Raw genomic sequence first — 24,766 nt, forward strand, 5'->3', positions numbered from 1 at the left:
CATTTGATAACAAGATTGTGCGGGCTATCGATCACTAGCTGGATTGAATTCTTGGAGTATTTGTTACTGAATTTGCAGTAGACACATCAGTTAGCTATAGCGAAGCGGAACGAAAATTATTCAAAGGAAAGCGAGGTAGGTGCATCAAGTATATTAGCACTCCAATATTTCTCTAGAGTTGTTAAGAAATAAATGATTAGAGGTAACCACAAACCAACTTTGGAGATTAGGATCTAGCCTTCATAATTCTCAGAGAGGGCTCTCTATTTATGTCTTAATTTTGTTTTAGTTATTTGATTTTAGGCTAGTTATGATTGTACTTGGGTTTTGATTTGGATTTGGTGGTGGGATCACTTACTTAGATGGATAGAGAGATGTCTTTTACCATTGGGCTATGGGGTCAAATCTCAAGCAAACAGGACTGGATCAAGTTCTAAAAATAGTTTCTACAGGGAAAGGTAGCTGAGTTATTTCAGATCTTAAGGCTGGATGGTGAAGTTGGTTTCAATCACATCCAAAGAGAAATTAAGGGTTCCTTAGGTCAGATTATGAAAGAAGTGAAAGAGGTCAAATGGGATAGGAGAGCAATTAAGGATTCTTAGATTTGGATATCAGAAGAAAACATAGAAATGATTAATTGTTCAAGAGAGAGTGTACTTAAACAAATTCTGAAATAAATTTCTAGTTAATTCATTCACTTTAGATAACATGCAAGTTTGTGAAATACATAAGAAGATAAAAATTTTGACAAAAGAAAATACTTCACTGTAATATCTCAACACATGAATCTTGTAATGCAATCTCTTTATCACTCAATCCAGTCTGCTGACTTGAAAAATTGGTGTAATAACCCTCAGGTTCATGATCAATACAACTCTACAAATGTATAGCAATCGACACTCAATACTTCAAAATATGAAGTATTTATACAAAAGTAGTTTACAAAATATCCCAGACTATTTTGGGAATTAATCTAGGAGAAAGAAATATCTTCATGCAAGAAGATAGAGACAAATGTTCAATTGTTGTATGTTGTCCCTGTTTATTTGGTTGTGTTGTCTTTATGCTCTGATATTTTTTTGTTTATTCTCTACCTTGCTATTGATCTTCACAATGGTTTTTCTTTTTACTTTGATCTTTTAACTGATACACTTTCACCTAATACTCTTTCATATAACTAGCCTATTACTTTTTCTTTACCGTGCCTTTTTCACTTTGACTGTCAATTTTCACATTTTGACTGCGTATTTTTATAGTAAGTCATTCAAATTTTCCCATGTTTCTGCATATGGTAATTGAATATTTACCATCCTCCTATAGATTTCATCTGCTTTTGTGTACTTGGCAAAAGTGGGTTTATTTACAAAAAGGTGTTTTACCTCATGCTGGAGGGAAAACAGGTTCTCAAATGTTTGATATAGAACCTTTCCAGTAGGCATCCCTTTCATGGAAGAAGTATTTACCCGATATCTAGCCACCTCTCTGATTCTCCTATTGTAGTAGTCCTTTGGCATCAATTTATCATTTATCACCAAGGGATTTGGCAGACCTTTCTGCCTCAAAACATCAAACTTAACCATGAACCTGTCTATAGCTAGCTGCATGGTTTGGGATTTATATTCAAGGTTCATCATCAAATTCCTCTTGGTGAGGACCTTTTTTACCTCTAGTATTGTGTCAGTCCTGTCAGGTATCTCTAGCTCCTGCAATTCGTATTTGTTTTTGGAGTTCAGGAAATGGATTATTCTAGTGACTTCTTCTGGCATCTCTCCCAGTTCTTCCTTAACTCTCTGTATGGATTTTGCAGCCTCTTTTACTAAGTCATTTTTCTCAAAGATTACTTGAATGAATGACCAAATATCATCGGAAGAGTCAATTATATTGGCCCATTATTTTTCCTTAGCTTGGCCAAGTGGATTCTTTAATGTTAGCTATTTCTCTAAGCTCTTCATCCTTTCATTAATTCTGGTCGTCTTCTGTACTTCTTCTTTGTGCATAATCTGGGAAAGCTAATTGTCATTCTCTAGACTGGTTATATTTTCCTTAAGCTTGTTCATGTCTGTGTTCTGAATGGACATGTGCTCCATTGCTTTGACCAACTTACTTGCCTCATCACCTGGCTGAGTTGTTGTTGTTGTTGAACATGTTGCTGATGTAGATGTTGTGGCAGCTGGTAGTGTTGTAGCCTGTGGAGCTGTAGGAGCCAATACAGCTACCAAGGTCGATGGTATTGTAGTAGTGACTGTTGGGATAACAGTGGCAGTGGTAGTCTCAATACTAGCTTGTTTTAACTGTATCAAGTTGTCTAACTCCTTATCCATTTCCTTTAGTTGATCATTAAGTTGTAAAACAAGGTCCATCATTTCCTCCTCATGGTGTTTGGCTTTCTAAGACCTCTTTTGTCTGTGGGTGCTCTGAATGAGGCAATTTGAGTTCTTTTTTTAGAGTACCAATGTCTTCATTCTTTTTCTTTATCAACTTCTCAGCAGCCTTGATATCATTGGGATCATTTCCTAGCTCAATCACCAAGTCTTCTAGTGACTTGATTCTATTATCTTTGGCCTGTGAGGAGGTCTTTTCCAATTTGTACTGTGATGTAATGTTGTCCATTGAACTTTGAAGTTTGTGTGCAGTCATAGATTTACGTATCAAGGTGGAATAGATCATCTCACATGCCTGCTTGTGAAACTCAATTTGGTCAATGGGATGAACATCCCTGGCCAAAACCTCAAAATCTGTTTTCCTATTGTTACACTAAAATTTGTCACCATGACTATTTGCAGTCAGTATTGTTACACAGCAATTTGTCACTGTCATCCTGTCAGTATCCCTACTGTGTCATGAAATCAAATTCATCATGCTCATGCTCTCTAAACTGGCCAAATAACCCACTTTGCCAAAGTTTTTGCTATCAGCGCGACTTTTGTCCAAATAACCGCGCTGATGGGCGCTCCATAACAGACCAAATGCGCTGCGAGCGCGGAAGTACACCTGTTTTCCGCTCTGATCGAATTTCATGAGCCAGCGCGTCTTGCCTTTGTATTGAGTCGCGCTGACATGGCCTTCTCAGTTATTGAGGTGTGACGTCAGCGCGCCAGTCCTGTTATAATCCGCGCTGATCCTGTTTGGGCGAATTTGTTCTAATAGCCAACCTTCCAGATGACTCCAGACCTGGTTGTTGGCCTTGTGAGTATCGCCCTCCCTTCTATGGCATGTCTGTTCATCATATGGGCCACCTTTCTTGGGATAAGCTTATCCTTCCACCCTTCATGGAGACTCCTTCTCTTATATAAACCTCTACCATTGCCACGAGCAACTAGTTTTTGGGAATAGTTTTTGACATCAAGGAATTCATAGTGTTTTTGTGTGCTGCTGCTAGTAGGTAGTTGGTGTGATAAAGTGTGGATTGCTAGAGAGCTAGAGAAAGGTTGTGAAGTCTTAGAGTTTTGTGTGAGAGAGAGTTTCTTGACTTGGGAGATCTACCTCTTGGGTGAATGCTTATGAGATTTGCTGGCTGGACCCTCTTGAGAAGGACTCAACGTCAGAACAATGGTTGTATCTTTCTCTGATTATTGATTAATAATAGATGACTACTATTATTGTTCCATTCTCATTTGTCTATGCAATGGTTAATGTGAATTACATCTTTTCTGACTGATGTATAGTTGCTTTTATTAGATTTCACGCTTGTGTTTGTTTCCTCTTCGTGTGTGCAGGTGTCTGTTCTCGGAGATCGCGGAGGATCGTGACCAGCCAAAGCGAAGGAGCAAAGGTGGCATCTCTTCATCAAACAACAGCGCTGGAATCCAAGTAGGTGCTCTTTACCTCTTGTTTAATTGCAATTAGGAACTTGCATAGTAGCATTGACTGATTGTTGCTAGACCCTTGCTGGGCTAGTAGGGATCGCCTCTATCCGTAGAGGGGATTTACCTCTCCAACAATTTGGCGACTCCGCTGGGGATCAGCTTTTTGTCTCTTGTGTCCATTCTTTGTGTTTGGATTTGATTGATTTTTCAAGTTTTGGGGATTGTTTCGTTGCTTGTAGCCTTCCTGGATCCATCTGGGAAGTGTCTTAATTGTTTAAAGGGTTTCTACCTCTGGTTTGGGAGTTTTTTGCTTTGATTCTACTCGTTTTTACCCTCAGCGCGGTTTAATTCAAAACAGACGCGCTGACGTCGCACACCTGCTTCTTTGTTCTCCCTGTCATTGCTCCTGTACGATTAACAGTCGCGCTGACCTCGTTTTTGAGACAGCGCGCTTTATCCGTGTCCTTCCGCGCTGACGTCACAAAGTTGCTACATGCCTTCTCTTGTCAGCGCCGAGTTGCTGAAGGCTACCCGCGCTGATCCTGTAGAATTCATTTTTGTCCAAATTAGCCTCCTGAACCTGTTGCTTTGACTTTCCCCTCTTCTCTCCACTTGGTTTGTGACTTGTTTTTCATTACCTGAACTCTGAGCTGCTTGTTTGCGAAGTCTTGTTCCACAAGGTTTCGTTTTTGCTCATTTTTCGGTTTTGCAAATACCTTCCTCTTTGCTTTCGCTGCTTGGTTTGTATTTCCACCATCACTTTTACAGTTGCTGGATTGTGTTGAGTCTCTAATTGACTGGTTGTAACTCTCATCCTCCGGGTGTTTGCCTTTTTCCATTGATTTCGCATTCTAACCCTAGGGCATCTAGTGGCCGTGTGTGTGTCAAGCCTTCCGTAGGGATCTTGTTTTCTTGTTTGACCAGCCAACTTCAGATTATTTTTTTACACTTGTTCAGTGATTGTTGAAGTGTTTTTGGTTGTGTTTCCGAGCGGGTTTTCGCTTCCTCCTTGTTTGAATCCTTGCTTGTCTTGCCGAGCTTAGATCACATAGCTCGTGCGGAACTTGGTTTTTCCTTTTGATTTGGAAATCTTTGTTGGATGTTTTGGGAACTTTGTGTGCTTTCATTAAGTGATTTGCTTGGTGTTCCTGTTCCTCCAAATTCATTTAGATGCTTTGTGCCATTGAAAGAAAATCAAACTAGTAGCTTTGCTTTTGAGAATTGAAAAGGAAAAGAACATTTCATTGATTCGCATTTTCAAAAGAAAAAGTTTCCTTTCCTTGCTTTTAGCTGCATTAGGTTGTTTGATTGCTCGTATGCATTTTGTTTGATCAAAAATTCTTTACCTTCTCATAGCTAGAATTCATCGAACAAAATGGTATTCTTTGGCATGTAGTTTGCATCTAGGTAATTGTGAGAGAACATACGATAGGACCTGAAATCGAAACTTAATTTCAAGATCAACTATAAAATGAACTGAATTAACCTAAAAACGCATTGGAACTAAACGCAAACATCTAGAGGTCTAGGTTAGAGACGTGTTCCGGCGTCTTTAAACATAGTCACTGTTGTTTCACATTATGGTTGGGTGATTCCTCCTTCTGTGACTCGATAGTGGTCTAACACGGACTGCGCTCCCACGTACCATCGCGTATATAGGGAGACCCCACTAGGCTTTTATCCTTTATCCATAGGAAGCTGAGTCTGCCGCCTTGTGAACCGTAACGCACCGAACACAGCATTCGGGAAGATTGACTGCAGTACGGAAAGTCCTTGGCTCTCATGCGATTGCTAAGGTGTATAAGCAGTTTTACGGGTCGCTTGGTAAACCCTTTACCTAGAGTCTCCAGAGCAGTCACTTTTGATCCTTTTCGGACTCCCTAAATGAAAAGGTGCCTGTGAGCGTCTTGTCACTTCGTGCTCATTAAACATTCGAAGGAGACTGGAGTCATCTTTTCGTCCTTTTCTCGACTCTTGAAACATGAAAAGGTCAAGTTTGGTTCCTGTGTCTTAAAAGTTTATTCGGCCACGATAACATCACCTGGTTAAATCTTGTGTGCGTTAGCTTGAGTAGGTTTCGTTTTCGTTTGCTATGGCAACTTTTCTGGGATTCAATAGCCCAGGTTCCCCCTCTGATGGGAATCCAGGACAATTCCCTCCTCTTGGGAATGTTGGTGCCCCGTATATGGCGACGTTGTCCCTACCAGGGTTAACTGTCGGGTTGCCCGTGTGGTTGTTTTCAACCTCTTTGGTCCCTACCGTATCAGCTGTTAGTCCATCAGTCCCTCCACCTGAACAACATCATGTTGATCCTAAGGTGGATCTCTCCCCTTCAACGCCTACTTCTACGTTGTCCTCTTGTACTTCGCCTGGTGAAATTCTGGATGTGAGTACCCAGGTGGCTAAGAAGAAGAAGAGGAAGACCAAGAAGAAGAAGTCCCCTAAGGGAGAGCCTACACACACAGTCCCCCTCTCAAGTCCAGCTATCCACTCCAGTACACCTGAAGTCGGGTCACCTTCTGCTCCTCCGCGGAAGGTTAAGTTTCCTTGTCGATTATGCAGGGAGGACCATCTGCTTCGTGATTGTCCTGGCATTCCCAGGGTATTAGAAGTTTGGTCCCACGATCCGGCCCGCCCTTCATCGTCCACTGATGATCATGGCGATGCTACCTCATTAGTTGGGAATGGTAAGGAGAGAGGGAAGCTTCGAATCCCCTGTCGACTTTGTGAAGGCAAACATCCCCTTCACCTTTGTCCCCTCATGGATAAAGCCTCTGCTGTGTTGGAAAGTCTTGTTGCTCCTCCGAATCCATTTCCCGCTGGATATCAACGTCTTTCTACAGCTGTAGATCGCGCCCCTGTTGACAAAGAGATCGCTCCAGATTCCCTTTTTGTCCAGGCCCCTCTTCCCGAACCTGGCTGTTCCCACCCTGTTCCAGACCCGTCGTTGGTCGGAAAGGGTGTTGATTCGAGTTCACCTCCTCTCAAGCACTCTGTTTCGGAAGAGCAAAATTCTCATGTTCTTCTCATCTCCTCAGATTCTCCTGAGCCTGATAAAGGTTCTTTTGAAACCTCTCCGAAGAATTTAGATTCGGTTCTTTCTGAACAGGGGGGCAACCATATGGTTCCCCCACCAAGTAGTTCGGTCATCTCCTTTGATTGGAGTCGTTTGACTGCCCCTCCCCTTCCGTCCCATGTGCCTTTTTGGGTCACCGCCTATGCTTGCAATAAGGCGCTGCCCGGCACTGTGTTAGACGAAGGAGCATCGGTTAGTCTCATGCCCGTTACTACTTGGCGAGCTTTGGGATCCCCATCGCTTGTACCTGTCGCACCGCATCTCACCGCGTTTGATGGAGGAACGAGTCAGCCATTAGGGATCCTCCCGAAGTTTCCTATTACTTTGGGAGGCAAGACTGTCTATATAGACGTCTCGGTTACCCAAGGTTCTTTAGACTTCAGTCTTCTCCTTGGTCGTGACTATGTGTATGCCATGGGAGCCCTTGTTTCTTCACTTTTCCGTGTGGTTTGCTTTCCACACGATGGAAGAATAGTGACGATCGATCAATTATCGTTCGTTCGTCCACAAGCCCCTCCGACACAATTGTCCTTCCCTCCTGGTTTTCATCCACCTGTTGCATCTGTCTCACCCCAGATCAACTACGTGGCCACCTCCCTCGTGCCTATATCCAGCAATGTCGCCGTCGTGCATAGTGTCCTGGGGGCATTGGGTCCTGACTTCCGAGATATTGACCTCCCACCGGGAGCGCCACTCTTGGAAGCCCCGACTTCCTGTTCATTATGATGACGTTCGGGCGGAGCATAGTTCACTTTCCTATGTCAAGCTCCCTAAAAAATGAAATTAGGTCTGGTTGAAGCACAGTTCCTCGTCTTGTGTCAAGCTCGCTAAAAAATGAAACAAGGCATTCCGAGGATAGTTTTGATCTTGTGGCAACCTCGTTAAAAAATGAAACAAGGGTTATGAGGATAGTTCTTTTACTGTGTCAACCTCATTAAAAAATGAAACAACTCCCTTTCTAAATTGAGTCTTTTGATTAAAATCTCGTAAACTACACGTCGAGTCTTTCATCGATCTCGAGAGTGAACCTTCATTCCATCCACTTTGTTGAATGCAATGAAGCTTGGGGGGCATGTACCTCGATTTGCGTCATTATGCTAGGGGCATGCGAACTTATAACAAGCATAGTTTCTCGTTTCAAGCTTGTGTAAACATGAAACCAAATCCAAGCAGAGTTCTCCATGGTTCAAGCTTGTGTAAAAATGAACCCATACCCGAATTACATCTCGTGATTGCCATTTTTATCTGTTGAATTCTGTTCGATGATCCTTGGTTGTTTCATTCCATTGCTACCATCTCTTTGGCTGATCATATGCTCTCACTTGGTTGTTTTTCCTTTCCTAGGAACCGCAACGATGAGTGGTTTTATTAGCCAGCCTCTTGACCATTACATGTTTTGAGCAGTTCCACCATTTCCGGAACCAGTTGCTACCTTTTATACCACTTGTTCCTCTAGGACGAGTCACCTTTAAGCTCTTTTCTGACTCGTAAAATGTGAAAAGATTGCCGAGTATTTTTCCCTTTTTGACTCGTTAAAGAGAATAAAAATGGAGGCCTGCTTTCAGCTCTTTTCCGACCGTTTAAAGATGAAAAGATTGCCGAGTTTCCCCTTGACTCGTTAAAAGGAATGAGAGGCGGTCGCCTTTAAAGCTCTTTTTTCGACCGTTTAAACTAAAAAGATTGCCGGGTTTTTGTCGTTTCGAACTCGTTATTGGCTCCAAAACGACGTGCTTCTGACCGCTTTTTTACTTTTTCGGGTCGAAGTCACTATTTACGAAAAGTACTCCTCGATCATTTTGGTCGGGCGGTTCTTTCGAGTATTGTTTTATACTTTTTCGGGCTCGAGAGACACAACTTTACGAAAAAGGACCCCCCTGGAGTTTTCTTTTCTGCTGTCTTTTCAGACTCTCTAAACAGGAAAAGACGCTGAGTTCTTCCTTTGTCAGACTCGTTAAAACTTAAATGACATCGGGTATCGTCGAAATGACACTTTTTCAAGCATATTCTACCCTCGTCAAGCTTGTCATCCAAAAATAATCGGGGTACCTGCCAGAAATGGTGGGGAAAATGGAACTGTAATCATAGTCGTGTCGGCAGTATGTCGCTCTTGAACATGGCACTCCTCTGCTTCGTGTCTGGGTGGGACCATCTCATCTTGTTTTTCACTGGCCTCCGTGGGTTTGGGTTATCCTATTTGACCTCTCATCTGCTCATTGCCTTGTCACCATGACCCCTGCTCATTTGATGTCAAATACTGCCAAGTCCGTTATCGTGCCGCCGATATGGTTCAAGAGAAGTTGACCTCTGCAGAGTTACAACCTACCCTTGACGCCTCACATACTTCTGATTCATCACACTAATCTTCCTTTGTCTCGTGTCGATGATGTGGGAAACATTATGGCCCACCTTCGATCGAGGTCACTTCCTGTCGACTTCAGCTCATTATCCGGGAAGGTGACTTAGAGACTCCCTTCAGGTGCCTTAGGGCCTGCATGCCTCAATGGCAGGTTCTTCGTGTTCGACGCGAGGTTTTCATTATTGACCTCCGATCGAATGATTCTGCGGGTGTTCGACACCAGCTCATTGATTCACACGCCGCAGATTGTACCTATAGTACCTTGAGGACCATTGTCATTATTGGTGGTACCTCTCGCGTCTGTTAACAGTTTTCATCATTGACTGGTAATCAGACGATGTTCATGCATGTTCGACTTCAGCTCATGTATTCACATGCTTGGACTTGTACTTTGTTCGGGTCGGGACGAAGCGCAAGACTCTGGTTCTAGTCTGTTGTGAGCCAGGCTGCGATTTTTGTGGATTGATATTACATGACTCATTGATGGATGGCTGCGACCATACCTGAGTCCTTTAGGATGGCTGCGACCATACCTTGTTATCATCATGGTCTCTTCAGCTGGGTGGCTACGTCCATACCACAGACCTTTCTTCATATGTCTTTTGGATGGCTGCGCCCATGCCTAGACTACATGTAATCAAGCTATCAGTTGTACATACGTGCAGGTCCTTCCTGGTTGTGTTCCAGTTCGGCGGTTTTGTAAAGCATTTCACCCCTCCCACTCTCTCGGGCTTCATGCTTTAGGGGGCATCTGTTACACAGCAATTTGTCACTGTCATCCTGTCAGTATCCCTACTGTGTCATGAAATCAAATTCATCATGCTCATGCTCTCTAAACTGGCCAAATAACCCACTTTGCCAAAGTTTTTGCTATCAGCACGACTTTTGTCCAAATAACCACGCTGATGGGCGCTCCATAACAGACCAAATGCGCTGCCAGCGCGGAAGTACACCTGTTTTCCGCGCTGATCGAATTTCATGAGCCAGCGCGTCTTGCCTTTGTATTGAGTCGCGCTGACATGGCCTTCTCAGTTATTGAGGTGCGACGTCAGCGCACCAGTCCTGTTATAATCCGCGCTGATCCTGTTTGGGCGAATTTGTTCTAACAGCCAACCTTCCAGATGACTCCAGACCTGGTTGTTGGCCTTGTGAGTATCGCCCTCCCTTCTATGGCATGTCTGTTCGTCATATGGGCCACCTTTCTTGGGGATAAGCTTATCCTTCCACCCTTCATGGAGACTCCTTCTCTTATATAAACCTCTACCATTGCCATGAGCAGCTAGTTTTTGGGAATAGTTTTTGACATCAAGGAATTCATAGTGTTTTTGTGTGCTGCTGCTAGTAGGTAGTTGGTGTGATAAAGTGTGGATTGCTAGAGAGCTAGAGAAAGGTTGTGAAGTCTTAGAGTTTTGTGTGAGAGAGAGTTGCTTGACTTGGGAGATCTACCTCTTGGGTGAATGCTTATGAGATTTGCTGGCTGGACCCTCTTGAGAAGGACTCAACGTCAGAACAATGGTTGTATCTTTCTCTGATTATTGATTAATAATAGATGACTACTATTATTGTTCCATTCTCATTTGTCTATGCAATTGTTAATGTGAATTACATCTTTTCTGACTGATGTATAGTTGCTTTTATTAGATTTCACACTTGTGTTTGTTTCCTCTTCGTGTGTGCAGGTGTCTGTTCGCGGAGATCGCGAAGGATCGTGACCAGCCAAAGCGAAGGAGCAAAGGTGGCATCTCTTCATCAAACAACAGCGCTGGAATCCAAGTAGGTGCTCTTTACCTCTTGTTTAATTGCAATTAGGAACTTGCATAGTAGCATTGACTGATTGTTGCTAGACCCTTGCTGGGCTAGTAGGGATCGCCTCTATCCGTAGAGGGGATTTACCTCTCCAACAAGTATGGCTCCATCAATTGTCATATTGTCCTCCTTGGCAAGTCTTATACCTCTGCTCCTCATGTCAAACTCCAAGAAATAGATAAAGTCTTTAAAAAGTCAATATAACTCTGGTTACGCAGTTTCTCTTACCCTTACCTACGTGTACGCACCTCAAGTTCATAATGCCTGCGTACTTGTACGCTCTGTCTGTAAAGGGGTGGGTGCGTACTCCTGTAAAGGTCAAAGGGCGCAAGTTTTACTTCAAAAAAGTTACTTGTGGTCGAATCTAGAGCATTCTATAAGATGGTTTGACGTGGATTGAGCGCCTCCAGATGGTTCATGCATCCCAAAGAAAGAGGAACTTATCCCATGAAGAGGGGAGCTATCCCATTGAAAGAGGGGCTTATCCCATTGATGGTGGACCTGATTAACTTCCTCCGAAGCATTATAAATACAGGCATTGGGCCAGAGGGAGGGGAGATTGAAAGTTGAACATTCCTAAGGGTAGATGCTGCTGAAATTAGGACTCCCTTTTAGAGCTTGAGAGGAGAGATTCCCATCCTTTATTAGCTTCATTTGGAAGTAGGTGAGCTGATCAAAGTAAAGGAGAACTCTTGCTGGACCCTGGGAGGGACCTGCACAACACCAAGGCACTGGTTGTAATGGTTTCTTTTGTTTCCAATTAATACAATTAAGTTCATTTTTCTGAACAAGTTGTTATATATAATTTGTTTCATAAACTCCTTGGTCTTTATGATGAATATGTTTTATTATATGAGTTATTCAGGTGCTATGTAATCGTTTGCTTGTTAGTGAATGCAGGCTTCAAGGAGAAGGAGCTCATCTGGATCGAAGAGGCTTGGCTACTACAAACAACGTTGGACTAAAGGTAAGACTTGAACACCTGGTTGTTTTATTTTAAATGCATATTTAGGGAAAGATAGTGCTTGATTGTCTTGTTTGTCACTAGAAAGCCTTAGCTTCTAGGGAGGTCGGTTTTGTCCGCAAAACTGACTCTTTCCGCATGAAAAAATGGCGACTCCACTAGGGAATCCATGGATTTGATTGATTTCTCTTTTGATTGATACTTTGATTTGAGAAAAGTTGATTTCTTTCTAGTTTTTGACTGATTGACTGTGAATTTGGGTGGAATATCTTAGGATTGAGTTAGTTTTTATTTTTCTTGTTTTTGAGAGCAGTACGCACCCTCTGCGTTAAGCACAGTGCGTACCTGTATGCACTTCTGCTTTGTACACAGAGCGTGGCCGCACCTGTGCAAACAGGCTGCCTGCGTACCCTGTGAAAAGTTTAGAAAATTTCTATTTTTTCCTTTTTACCTACTAGATTTTGTTTATAGTTTGTTTATTGCTGCCCAGATCCACTGGTTACCTGTCAGAAGTTTTCATCTAAGCTTGTTTCATTAGCATCAAGGGTTTTAGTGAAGTTCATAGAAATTCTAGCCCTAGGTTTGATTTTTGCATTGGTCTTGTAGTGACTCTGGCTTTAGAAGTTGTAAAAACCTTGGATATCCCTGGCCTTTTCAGTCTTCTTAGGAGTCGGACCATTCGTAAAATCCACCTTTGTGAGAAACCTACCGTTGTGTTGTCTCTTTGCGGAATTTCGAGAAGGCTTGTTGGTTAAGCTGTGAATTTCATTCTTAAGAAAAAGAACAAAAGCTTTTTGTTTTTGTTTTTGACTGATTTATGATTCTGCATGAACTAGTCCTTGGTTGAATTGTAACTGAGTAAAACATCCTGGAATTATATTTTGTAGGCTTTTACCTCATTAGATTTGCTTTTAGGTAAATTTCTCTTAGATTTGCTTTTAGGTAAATTTCTCTTAGATTTTCATAGATCTTAAAATTGATTTTTGTTAAGCAGTTTTTCATGCTTTGTTAAAATAGGAAAAAATACAAAATCTCTTTTGAAAAAAAGTTTGTTTTAGTAGCGTTTGAAGTCTTTGAAAAGAGAAAGGAAGTTTTCGTGAAATAATTAGTGGTCTTGTGTTGTGTGCTTTGGAAAAGATAAAGAGAGTTTTTCTTTGATTTTCATTGTTAAGAAAGTTGTCTTTATAAATTTTGCATTCTCCAACTCTCTTAGCTAGGGAATTCATTGAAAAGGAAAGATAGTTTAAATCATCTTAGGTGCATATTTTTAGTGGATTTGAGTCGAGTCTACACATCATCAGTTTCATCTCCGCTACCTATTGTCCTAAAGAAAAGCCATAAAAGTTAACGCTTAAAGTAAAATTAACTTAGTAACTTTTTATTTACTAGGGCTCTGATACACCAATATAGATCAGGCTAGTGTCTTGGAGTAGGAGAGTAATTAACTCTCCAAGACAGTAAAAACAAACAAGTATCTTATCTTGCGGTAGGATAAATCCAATTGTTACATTTATGCTCTGGGAAAGCTCCTCTTAAAGGAGAAGCACGAGATCGTGTCCGAACCAGTGAGGGGATCAATCCTCCTTCATTGGGAACGACGCCAGATATGCACGTACTACAAATGGTAAACCTCGAATTAACCATTGTCGAGGAGCCTAGGGTCACTTGTCGGTAAACCTTGGATTATTGTCAAGGAGCCGACAAGGGGATTGAGCTTGTTACTCTGCCCTTGCATGTGTATCGGATCGTAGACTGTTCCCCCAGGTATATTTGTTGCTGTTGGTGACCTTAGTGACTATTATCTTTAGGATTCTTCCTAAGGTGACGGTGGAGGGAAGATCCCACTGTACCTGGAGCAGACGTCGGCTAGACTCACTTGGATTTTCTGGGGGGTTCACTTCACTCGAGACGGTTAAAGTGAAGGAACTTGTGCCAGTCTATTCATTAAGCAGGTTGCCGGGATAACTGTTCCACCCGCCACTTCTGTACTGAATTCTGCGATGTTGGATTTCATCACCAACTACTGTTTTCGGTCCGGAAGGTTACTGTTTGTGTGTGGTTTGATGCCCTAGATTCTTTAGGCGTGTGATTCGAATTTGTTTGGTTCTTTAGAGACTTTAGGCGGTTTGCTTTGAGATTTTACTTTGTTTGCGTGTGCAGTAGTTAAAAGTTTTAACTGTGGCTGAATTACCGAGACAGTCCCGTAGACTTCGGGGCCAATCTCCTGAGGTTGTAACCGTGGCCGATTTGTTGAGGAAGTCCCATAGACTTCGGGGCCAACCTCCTGAAGACGTCCCGGGTCATTACGAAGGTTTGAAAGTCCTCGTAACTCCTAGTGGCAGTAAAGTAGGGTCACCTGAAGAAGGAGAGTCTTCGTTGGTTGTTCATCCTGATTACCAAACTCTAGAGACAGGTTATAATCCTGAAGCTATTTCGGTTTCCAAACTTGCTGGTAGTTTTTCATCTACTAGTGATATAGGCGAAGAACCTGAGATATCTGAACCTGTTACTCCAACATCGGGGTTAGTCTCTCCAACTTCTAGTGCTCCTAATTCACCTAGAGTAGAAAGAGTCATCACCGAAAATCTTCCTTCTGGTTTGATAGCTATTGAAGAACTTGCTCCAAAAGAAGAAATAGGCATCCCTATCCCTGAAAATCAGCCTACTATTGATCTAAGGGAGCGTGAATCAATTTTTTACAGTCCACCTAGAAGTACTACTTGGTATCTTTCTTTAACTAATTATTTGGACAACTCAGGGTTAAGTTTTTCACCACCTCATGCTCCTTATCCACCTAGAGGTATTTATACTCCCGTAAATATGTCAGGTCAGTCGTCCATGTTTACTCAATCACCTGAATCCTTTTTGTATGGCGGTCCTTCTGTTCCCTCTGGGTACCAGTCACTTTCTGGTACTTTTGCGGGAGCATCTCCTCAACACATTGAACATGGGTTATTAACTGGAAACAATGGTAATAAACTGTTGAGCGTAGAAAAAATTCTTATGATGTCAGGTTCTATTCCCAATTCTCAACCTCAAGGTGGCCAGTTACCGCCTGGGTGCAGCCTCAATTAATGCTTGGGGGGCAACCTCAAGGACGATATGTACCCATGGTACAGTACATTCCTCAAGGTGAACCCCAGCCACAATATGTACCCCAAGGTCAACCTCAGTATCAATTTATACCTCAAGGTCAACCCCAGTATCAGTACATGTCTCAAGGGTATCAACCCCAAGGTCAGTACTTGAACCAAGGTTTCCAACCACCCCAAGGTCAATCTTATGTTCAAGGTACGGGAAATGTACCTTTCAATTATCAATCCTACCCTCAATCCGGTTATGGATCTCAATATCCTCAACTTGTTATGGGTCAATACCCCGGAATGAACATAGTGTGGGATTCATCGCAAATTCAACAGGTGTTGTAGCCAAGTGTACAGTTGTCATCTCAAACTGGACAACCCTTAGTTTCTGGTTCACCCCAGCAACCAGTCCAGTCTAATATTCAAACTTCTGTACCTTCGATAGTTTCTCAGTCTAGGCCTATTGCACCTAGTACTCCATCTCAAACGACTGCTGCAACTGCCGCAACATCTGTTCAATCTACCCCACTTACTTTTGGAGTATCGACAGCTCCGGTTTCTACTGTCTCTGTAACTACTCCTCAGACATCTTTACCATCGTCTGGATCCACGATTCAAACTACGGTTCAGATGCCTGTAGGACAACCTGGTTTGAGTACGGTTGTCACAAGTCAACCACAATTCACTTATCAACCGTACTAGGGACAGTACCAATTCGGTCCTGCTGTCCAGTAGCCAGTTTACCAGTATCAACCGTATCCTGGGTACACTTATCAACAACCACAACAACCCCAGTACGGTCCGGTTAATCCTGGTTTTCCGGGAGGATACAATATCCCGAACACGATTCCTATTCCAAGTTATCCCGGATATCCCCCTCCTAGGGCTGGTCTCGTGACCCAGAGTTTTAGGGATCCTAATCGGCAGTTACCGTTTATCGCAACTTTGGATTTACCAGACTTGTCACGCCTAATGAACGATCCAATTAATTATATTCCGTTTTGGCCGCCAATGCTAAATAAGCTACCCAGTGACATTCCCAAGTTTGAGGGTAAGTCTGGAGAGGACCCATCAAATCATGTGATGACTTACCACCTCTGGTGTGCCTCTAATTCCATCTCGGATGATTCGATCCGCTTATGTCTTTTCCAGCACACTCTCATTGGTCTTGCGGCCAAGTGGTACATTGAGTTACCACGGGCCTCTTTTTATAATTTTAGCCAGTTAGCTACCTCGTTTTTAACTCATTTTCAGTTGCCGGTCAGATATGATAATGGCACGGAGTTACTAACTTCATTAAAGCAATCGACGTCCACATATATTTCCGATCATATTCATGAATGGAGACGTCGAAGGCGATTAGTGAAAGTTTTTATCCCGGACCAGATCTTAGCTGAATGGTTTGTTAAATCATTGTTACCGAAGATTACTAAAGATGTAGCTAAGGCCGGAGTAGTTACTGAGGAGCAAGTGATTGCTCAAGCGCAGTACCTTGACTTAGTTTATACTCAGTCAGGTACGTTACACGAAAAGATTCCAGATCTTCCCAAGTCAAATCAAATCACTGCTGCTCCTTCAGGGTCTCATGCTATTGATGGCATGATTGGTACGGTGAACACTAAAAGTAAGAAGAAGTCTTCCAAGAATTCTTCTCCTATTATAACCTTGCCTGATTCCCTGACAGAAGATTCTTCTGCAGAGGTTTCCGCTGATGTTCACGTTGTAGAGTCATCTACGGCTAAATCAAAATCCGGTGGAAAGAAGAAAGGAAAGAAGAAGAATAAAGCAGACAAAACTCCAAAGGAGAAAACTAAAAAGTTGGAAACCAATGATGAAAAATGCAAACCTCGATATCCTTGTCTTATTTGTGAAGAGGATCATTTTACAAGAGATTGACCTCATCGAGCAGAGGTTGCGAAAATTGTTAAAGGTTCCCAAACTCCTGCTATTTTGAAGGATCCATTTCCAAAGCAGGATAGCAAGATGATAGGTTCTTCCTCGAATGCCAATGAAGAACCCATATTGATGATGTCTCACGTAAGGATTGCGACTCGATCGCAAGATTATGGTAGTAAAAGTCCTGTTGATGGCAAAGAAGCAGAATCTTCTCATTCTAATCCATCAACCTCAGCTCCCGGTTCCGATCCACTACAGATCGAGAAACCTAACCCAGACTTAGTAATCAAACCGCCTGCCAAGGGTATACTTCGAAAGTTTGCTTTCAATCCACATGCGAGAGCGGCCTAGAATTACAACATTGTTGAGGACTTAGCTATTTCACCCTCAGCAATTTCGGCTTTGGAAGTGCTGCAATCATGCCCAGCACAGCGTAAATTACTTTTGTCGGCTATAGGAGCTGTTGATGTTCAGGACCCGAACCTAATAATCTTTGATCTAGAAAATAGTACACTGCGTTTTCCTCATCAAGTGGCTTTCCAGATCCCAGTGATAGTCAAAAACAGGCCTATTCATCGGACTGTAATTGATGAGGGAGCTTCCACGTGTATTATGTCGATACAGTGTTGGAGATCGCTTGGTTCTCCTTCACTAAATCAATCCCCGACAATTCTTAAGGCCTTTGATGGCCGTGGGTTTCATCCTTTTGGCATTCTAAAGGATTTGCCTATAGGGGTTGAAGGAAAAACCGTTAGTCTAGATGTGGAGGTGGTTGATGCCCCTCTAGACTACAACCTTCTCTTCGGTCAAAGTTGGTCTTACGCTATGACAGCGGTCATTTCATCGGTCTTTCGAGTAATAAAGTTTCCACATAATGGAAAGATCGTAACAATAGACCAGTTGGCTTACTTTTCATCCGACCCAGCCTCTTCAGAGAGTATTCAGCATGTCGATAAAACGACTATCCTATACAAGGATGTTGGAGTAGGATTAGTTAAAGATGCCGGTTTACTAGGAACTTTTCCTTTTCCTCCAATCAACGCATTGTCTTCGTTCGCATCCATTCATATGATTACATCAGACACCATTGTTTATGATGATCCTTGGATCGTTCCTTCTGAATCTGAGATAGACTCATTTGGTGATGCTATGCCATTGAGTCCATATGAAATTGCCTATGAAGCCGTGCAGTCTTTTATCAACCCGCGTTCAACCAAAATCAACCAAATGAATGTGGTCCGTGAGGAATCACTTTTCACATCAACCTCGGAGTTAATAGCGTTTCCCGAAGTTGTTTCATCTGACGAGCAACTTCGTGAAGTCCTGTGTGTAGACGATTTACCATGGGAAGATCTCCATCACAGATCTTCGTTTTTACTTGAGGATGATCGTTTTGAAAATGATTTCTCATCAATCTTTACAGCTGAATATGTCAAAGAAGCTCAGAATCCCATGAAACATCCTGATTCAGAGCTGAATTTGGGAAACATATCTCGAACTATTCCCATTGACATTTCAGTCAAGCCTGGAATTGTTGAGAACATTCATATAGGTGCCTCGTGTACAGATAATGAAATTCAGACATACAAGGCCCTATTTCAAGAATTCCGTGACGTGTTTGCCTGGTCCTATGAGGAAATGCCAGGAATTGATCCCGCGATTGTTGTCCATGAAATCAAAACCTACCCGGATGCTAAACCCGTCCGGCAACGTTTGCGTCAGATTCACCCACGAAAAGTGGCTGCAATTAAAGCAGAAGTTGAGAAACTGTTGAAAGCAGGTTTCATTTATCCGATCCCGTTAACGGATTGGGTATCGAATATTGTTCCAGTTAACAAAAAAAAGGGAACAATAAGAATATGCATCGATTATAGGGACATTGATCGAGCTTGTCCAAAGGACAACTACCCAACACCCTATATCGATCAAATACTTGATGATTGTGCCAGCAGTGAAATATTTTCCTTTATGGACGGTTTTTCCGGTTACAATCAAATCAATATTCTACCTGCCGATCAACCAAAAACGGCTTTCATTTGTCCATGGGGGACATTTTCTTATTGCAAATTACCTTTTGGGCTTAAGAACGCCGGAGCAACTTTTCAAAGGGCGATGTCTTATGCGTTTCATGACATCAAACACATTGTGCAACCGTATCTCGATGATTTGCCTGCTCATTTGTTACATCGAGCTGATCACCTTGTCCATTTAAAAGCAATCTTTATGAAGTGTAGGCATTATCGTATTCGGTTGAACCCACACAAATGTGTCCTCTATATAAAAGCGGGTCGATTACTGGGATTTGTAGTTTCGAAAGCCGGCATTCACGTTGATCCCTCAAAGGTCGAAGCTATCATCAAATTGCCTCCTCCTTCGAGTCTTCACCAACTCCAAAGTTTGCAGGGGAAAGCAAACTTTTTACGACGATTCATTCCTAACTATGCCGAGGTTACAAAGGGTTTTACACGGTTGTTGAAACAGAACGCTCAATTCTCTTGGGATGAGATAGCTCAGAAATCTTTTGATGCACTCAAGCATGCGTTGACCCATGCACCGTTGCTGCATCCTCCCAACTACAACCAGGATTACTTTTTGTATCTCGCCGCCTCCCATTCCACCATTGGAATGGTCTTAGTTCAGGAAGATGAATTCGGAACGGAACATGTGATATATTACCTTAGTCAGACGTTAAATCCAACTGAGATCAAATATTCACATGTGGAGAAATTGGCATTGGCAGCCGTTCAAGCTGTCCAACGTTTTCGTCACTACATTTTACTCTGTAAAACTACAGTCATTTCGGATTGCAACCCTATGATCTACATTTTGACTAAACAATTGCTAGGGGGCAAGTACTATAAATGGATTTTTATCCTGCAAGAGTTCGACTTGGAGTTTGAGAAATCTAAGTCTAAGAAATCTTTAGTTTTTGCAGAGTTAATGTGTGACTTCCCGTGTGCTAACACGGAAACTGTGGCAGAGGAGCCCATTGTGGGCAAATCTTTGTTTCTAATCAGCACTTTAGATCCGTGGTATGGGGATATCATCGTCTATCTCCAGACCCAATCCTTTCGGCCCGAAGTTTCAAAGTCGGAACGTCGGAAAATTCGATTCCAGTCCTAACAGTACAAAATTATTGGAGATACTCTTTATCACCGTGGGATGGACTTGGTTTTTCGACGTTGCTTAACACATGAGGAAGCTGAAAGGGTTTTGAATGACTGTCACTCTGGAGCATGTGGCGGTCATATGTCTAGGTATGGCATAGACCAAAAGATATTGCGCGCTGGCTACTTCTGGCCGTCCTTGTTTAAATATTGTATTACTGCGGTATGAAAATGCCACAACTGTCAAGTGTTTGATCGAAAGATGCGCGCTCCACCCGCTCCTCTCCACCCTATAATTTCCGTTGGTCCTTTTTCCAAATGGGGTATCAATTTTATTACATGTAACCCTCACTCGGCCGGGGGCCATGCGTATATCATCCTTGTGGTAGATTATTTTACTAAGTGGGCCGAGGCGATGCCTACATTCGAGGAAGACGGCAAGACAACTGCAATTTTCGTATTCAATCATATAATTTCTAGGTTTGGTGTCCCACAAGCGATAATCACTGACCATGGGCACCATTTTCGAAACGTTATGATGACAGAACTTACAAGCCAGCTTGGTTTGCGTCACGATAGCTCAACTCCTTATTATCCACAAGAAAATGGTCTGGTTGAGTCCATCAACAAAGTTTTAGTTATCATGATCCGACGAATCATTGGTATTCATCGGTCGAATTGGCACAACATGTTATTTTCAGCGCTTTGGGCATACCGAACCTCAGTGAAAATATCAACAGGGTTCACTCCTTTCCAACTAGTTTATGGTTTGGAAGCTGTGCTACCCATTGAATGCGAAATCCCGTCACTGCAAATGGCCATCGAGTTACTTCCAGCTACTTCCGAAGAGGAGAAGCATTTATTATACTTAGCTCAACTAGATGAGAATCGACGTGATGCTGCATTGGCGATCGAGACTCACGCAAAACGTATGCAAGCTCAGTATGATCGAAATGTGACCCCTCAAAATTTTTCGGAAGGAGACCTAGTGTTATTTTATGATCAAGCTAATGATAAATTAGGTGTTGGAAAATTCGTTCCTATGTGGCATGGGCCCTATATTGTCAAGCGAAAGCTAGCAAAAGGGGCCTATGAGCTGGTAGACTTTGATGGGGACCCTTTGGGTAAACCCAGAAATGGAATTTACCTAAAGAGGTATTATGCTTAAAAGGATGGGTATGGAGAATTTTTAGTTAGGTTAGTTTTTCTTTCTAGCTGGTGTGTTTGTTAGTTTAGACAGTGTGCTTAGCTTAGAGAGTGTGTTTTTCGTCGTTATTTTGGCTTATCTTGGTTTTACTCTTGATATTGCAGATGTCGATGCCTCTCCAAACATACATTGGATTTGCTGATGGTGCATGTTGTAGTACACAGAATATCTCTTCCGCAGCTTGGGTTATCTATTCGCCCTCTGACGAGTTAGTTTCTATGCATGGGGTGAGCCTCGGTCAAACAACAAACAACATTACCGAATACAGTGCAGTGATTGAGTTATTGTCTGAATCTATTTCATTTGGGATTCGGAGTTTGATAGTGAGGTTAGATTCTGAACTCGTTGTATTACAGCTTAATAGAGTGTATGCCATTAGAAATCCAGTGTTATTAAGGTTATTTTTGAGAGTGCGTCTCTTGGAACGTGAATTTGATTACATTGAATATCAGCATATTCCAAGGTCTTTAAATACATTAGCAGATGCAATTGCTTCTCGAATGTTAAATAGACATTTGTAATAATCATACATGTAAATTTAAAAACATTTCATCACACATGTTTAACAAGATAAGCTAGTAATAATGATATATATATATATAGGAGTGTGTCAAAAAATACGTCGTCTTCGATCATAGGTTGAAAAACACCTTATGATCGGCAAAAATGATAAGTACAAAAAACCAAAATGTCACATGTGTCTACAAAACGACCATCCAATCACTGGTGACGATCTCTATATGACACCACTGCACGGGCCACCCTACACAAGAACCTCCTAAAAGGTCCTGGGACCCCGACTACATAGCGCTGAAGCCTGATAGGAATATCATCTATGGTAGTCTCCGGTATATTTGCTGTAAGACACTCTAGGTCATGTTCCAACTCAGCCAAAGTCTCTGTGGCCTCGTCCTGTGGGGCAGATGCCGCTGCAACTGGTAGTCTCCTCTCGAAAGGCCGGAGATTAGCTGGACGACGTGGGCCTACATCTGCATTTTGAAAATTATTACTATCAGTTTTGAGACGATATAAAAACAAACAAAAAAAAGATAGTTTAAAAAACTTGTGGAAAATGAAGTTACCTGTATCATCCCATTGTTCTCCCGGTGGAAGAACCATGTCCGGATCTCCACGAAAATCAACTCCGGCATAAGGAAAATCCTGTATAGAAAAGACCTGGTCTTCTAACCAGTGAAAGTACTCCTGAGTAGATCAGACAACCTCCGTTCCCTCATCAGGATGACGGGCCATAACCGCAACCCATCGCATCAATTTGGGCTCTTGAGGAAGCCCAACCTCAACAGTGAGCTGCTGTGGGATCAGAATCGGAACCCTCTCTAAGCCAAAACTCACAACTAAAGGCCCATAACCAAAAGTCTTTAGCTATCTATTTTTGGCTCTAGTCAGTTGGCCTTTTACATTGGCCAACACAGCATCACACCAGTTGAAAATGGTACCTCGATAGCAATCAATCGCCATCCGCATCTAGGATCCAGTGGCAATGTGTAAAGCGGCAGCCCCGCAAAGTTTGGTAACTGTAAAAGCAATCACCATAAGTTCAGGATGGGATATAGTTTTGATCTCTATCCCCTTCTCCTGCGTCTAAGTGTTACACCACTCTAGTCGGAGACTAGCGATGGACTGGCCACCCGGCCTAGTCCGGAACAGAGTCAAGTGTTCGCCTCTCTTGGGCAAACCAGTGAGAAAGTAGATATCTGCGGGCTCCATCTCGAGCTGGTGCCCTCCAATATAAAAACACTGGTCCTGAACATTCCATCTTTCTACCAGCCACTCTAGAAATCTCACTTGGGCCCTCATGCTAGGTATGGCCCAGTATTTATAAAGGCCGCATGCCTTCAAAGCATCAATTGACAGTTGATGATTAATGGTGGCCAAATCAACATCTTCGTGCTCTCTCTCTCGCCAATCAAGCATGGTGAACAATCTACACACCAGAAAACATCCATTAGATTCCATAAAATCAAAAAAATTTGGTCCAATTTGGAGAATTTGGGGTTTAAAAACTTGTTGCGCGGAGTACGCGCCTTTAGGAACAGAGCGTGGGTACGCAGGTTCCATTAAGGCAAGGTGCGTACACCCGACATTTTCCCAACTGAGAAAATGTCGGGGTACGCGGGTCCCTAGTGTGGCACTTGCGTACCCCGAGAGGCGTTTCTTGAAACCCCAAAGCCTCCAAAAAATGAAATCTAAGGCCTAAAAAAGAATTCTAAACGGATGAAATTGAAGAGGAGGATGTTGAAAATTACCTGGAAGAGACGACGTTCGATTTCGACGGTCGGATTCTCCGCAATGTCCATGGGAAGTTTCTTGCCAGAAGCCCTTTTTTCTCTCCTCAACAGTAAAATGGTAAAAATGAATTGGTAAAAGCCCTTTTTATAGGTTTTTTGGGTAAATAAATGGTAAATTTGTTTATTTTTCACCATGAAAAGGTATTTTTCAAAGTATTTTTATCTATCTTCAACAGGTATGAGTAATGTGTTGGTTTTTGTGCAGGATAAAGGATTTTCAGGGAAAATTGTCATTTTTTACAAACAAAAACATCAGAGTCATCTTTAAGCCCTTTTCTGACTCCTAAAACATGAAAAGATTTCCAAGCATTTCTTTTACACTCGTTAAAATGGAATTAAAAGACAGTCCTCTTATAGCCCTTTTCTGACCGTAAAAACATGAAAATATTGTCGGATTTTTGTCGTTTCAAATTCGATATTGGAAATAAAACGACGTGTCCTTGATCGCTTTTTACTTTTCAGGTCAGAGACACTAATCATGAAAGTACTCCTTGGTTGTAAAGATCAAGCGGTTCTCTCAAGTATTATTTTATACTTTTTCGGGCTTGGGAGACACAAATTTACGAGAAAGGTCAACCCTGGAGTCTTCTTAAGTTTTTTCAGACTCTCTAAAATTGAATAACGCCGAGTTTCTCCTATATTGGACTCGTTAAAATTTCACAGTAAAGGACCTGTTCGATTACAAACAGGAACAGACCACTCCTTCTTAGGGTTCAAATCTAAACTAAGTTGGACTCATCCAAAGGATGAGCTTATAATCAAGCAAATGTTATCCTCCTCAAGCTTGTAAAAAATAAAGAGGTACTTGCTAGAAATGGTGGGGGAAAAGAGAGAAAAATGAGCCTATTTGTTATCCTTTGTCTCGGAAAAACCTTATCACCACTCTTGAACACGACACTTTTCATTCACCTGGGTTGGGAAATCCTTTGCCTAATAGTTGATCAAACCACATTGAAAGTCTTCAGCCGGTTTCCGGGTATTAACTTTGGGTCAATTGTCACGAAGCCATCTGTTGTGTCGTTATGTGTTCAAGAGGTCACTGCAAATAAACCATTCATCTGCAAAATACCTGTCATCCATCTTGACCATCCCTGAGTCAGTCCTTACAGCTACATTTCTTCAACTTGAACTATGATTTCGTGTTGTGGGCTTGCCT

This window comes from Pinus tabuliformis, chromosome 3_2, assembly GCF_031772625.1.
Source record: "Pinus tabuliformis cultivar Carrire ecotype Pingquan chromosome 3_2, CPIR1, whole genome shotgun sequence".
NCBI classification, from domain to species: domain Eukaryota; kingdom Viridiplantae; phylum Streptophyta; class Pinopsida; order Pinales; family Pinaceae; genus Pinus; species Pinus tabuliformis.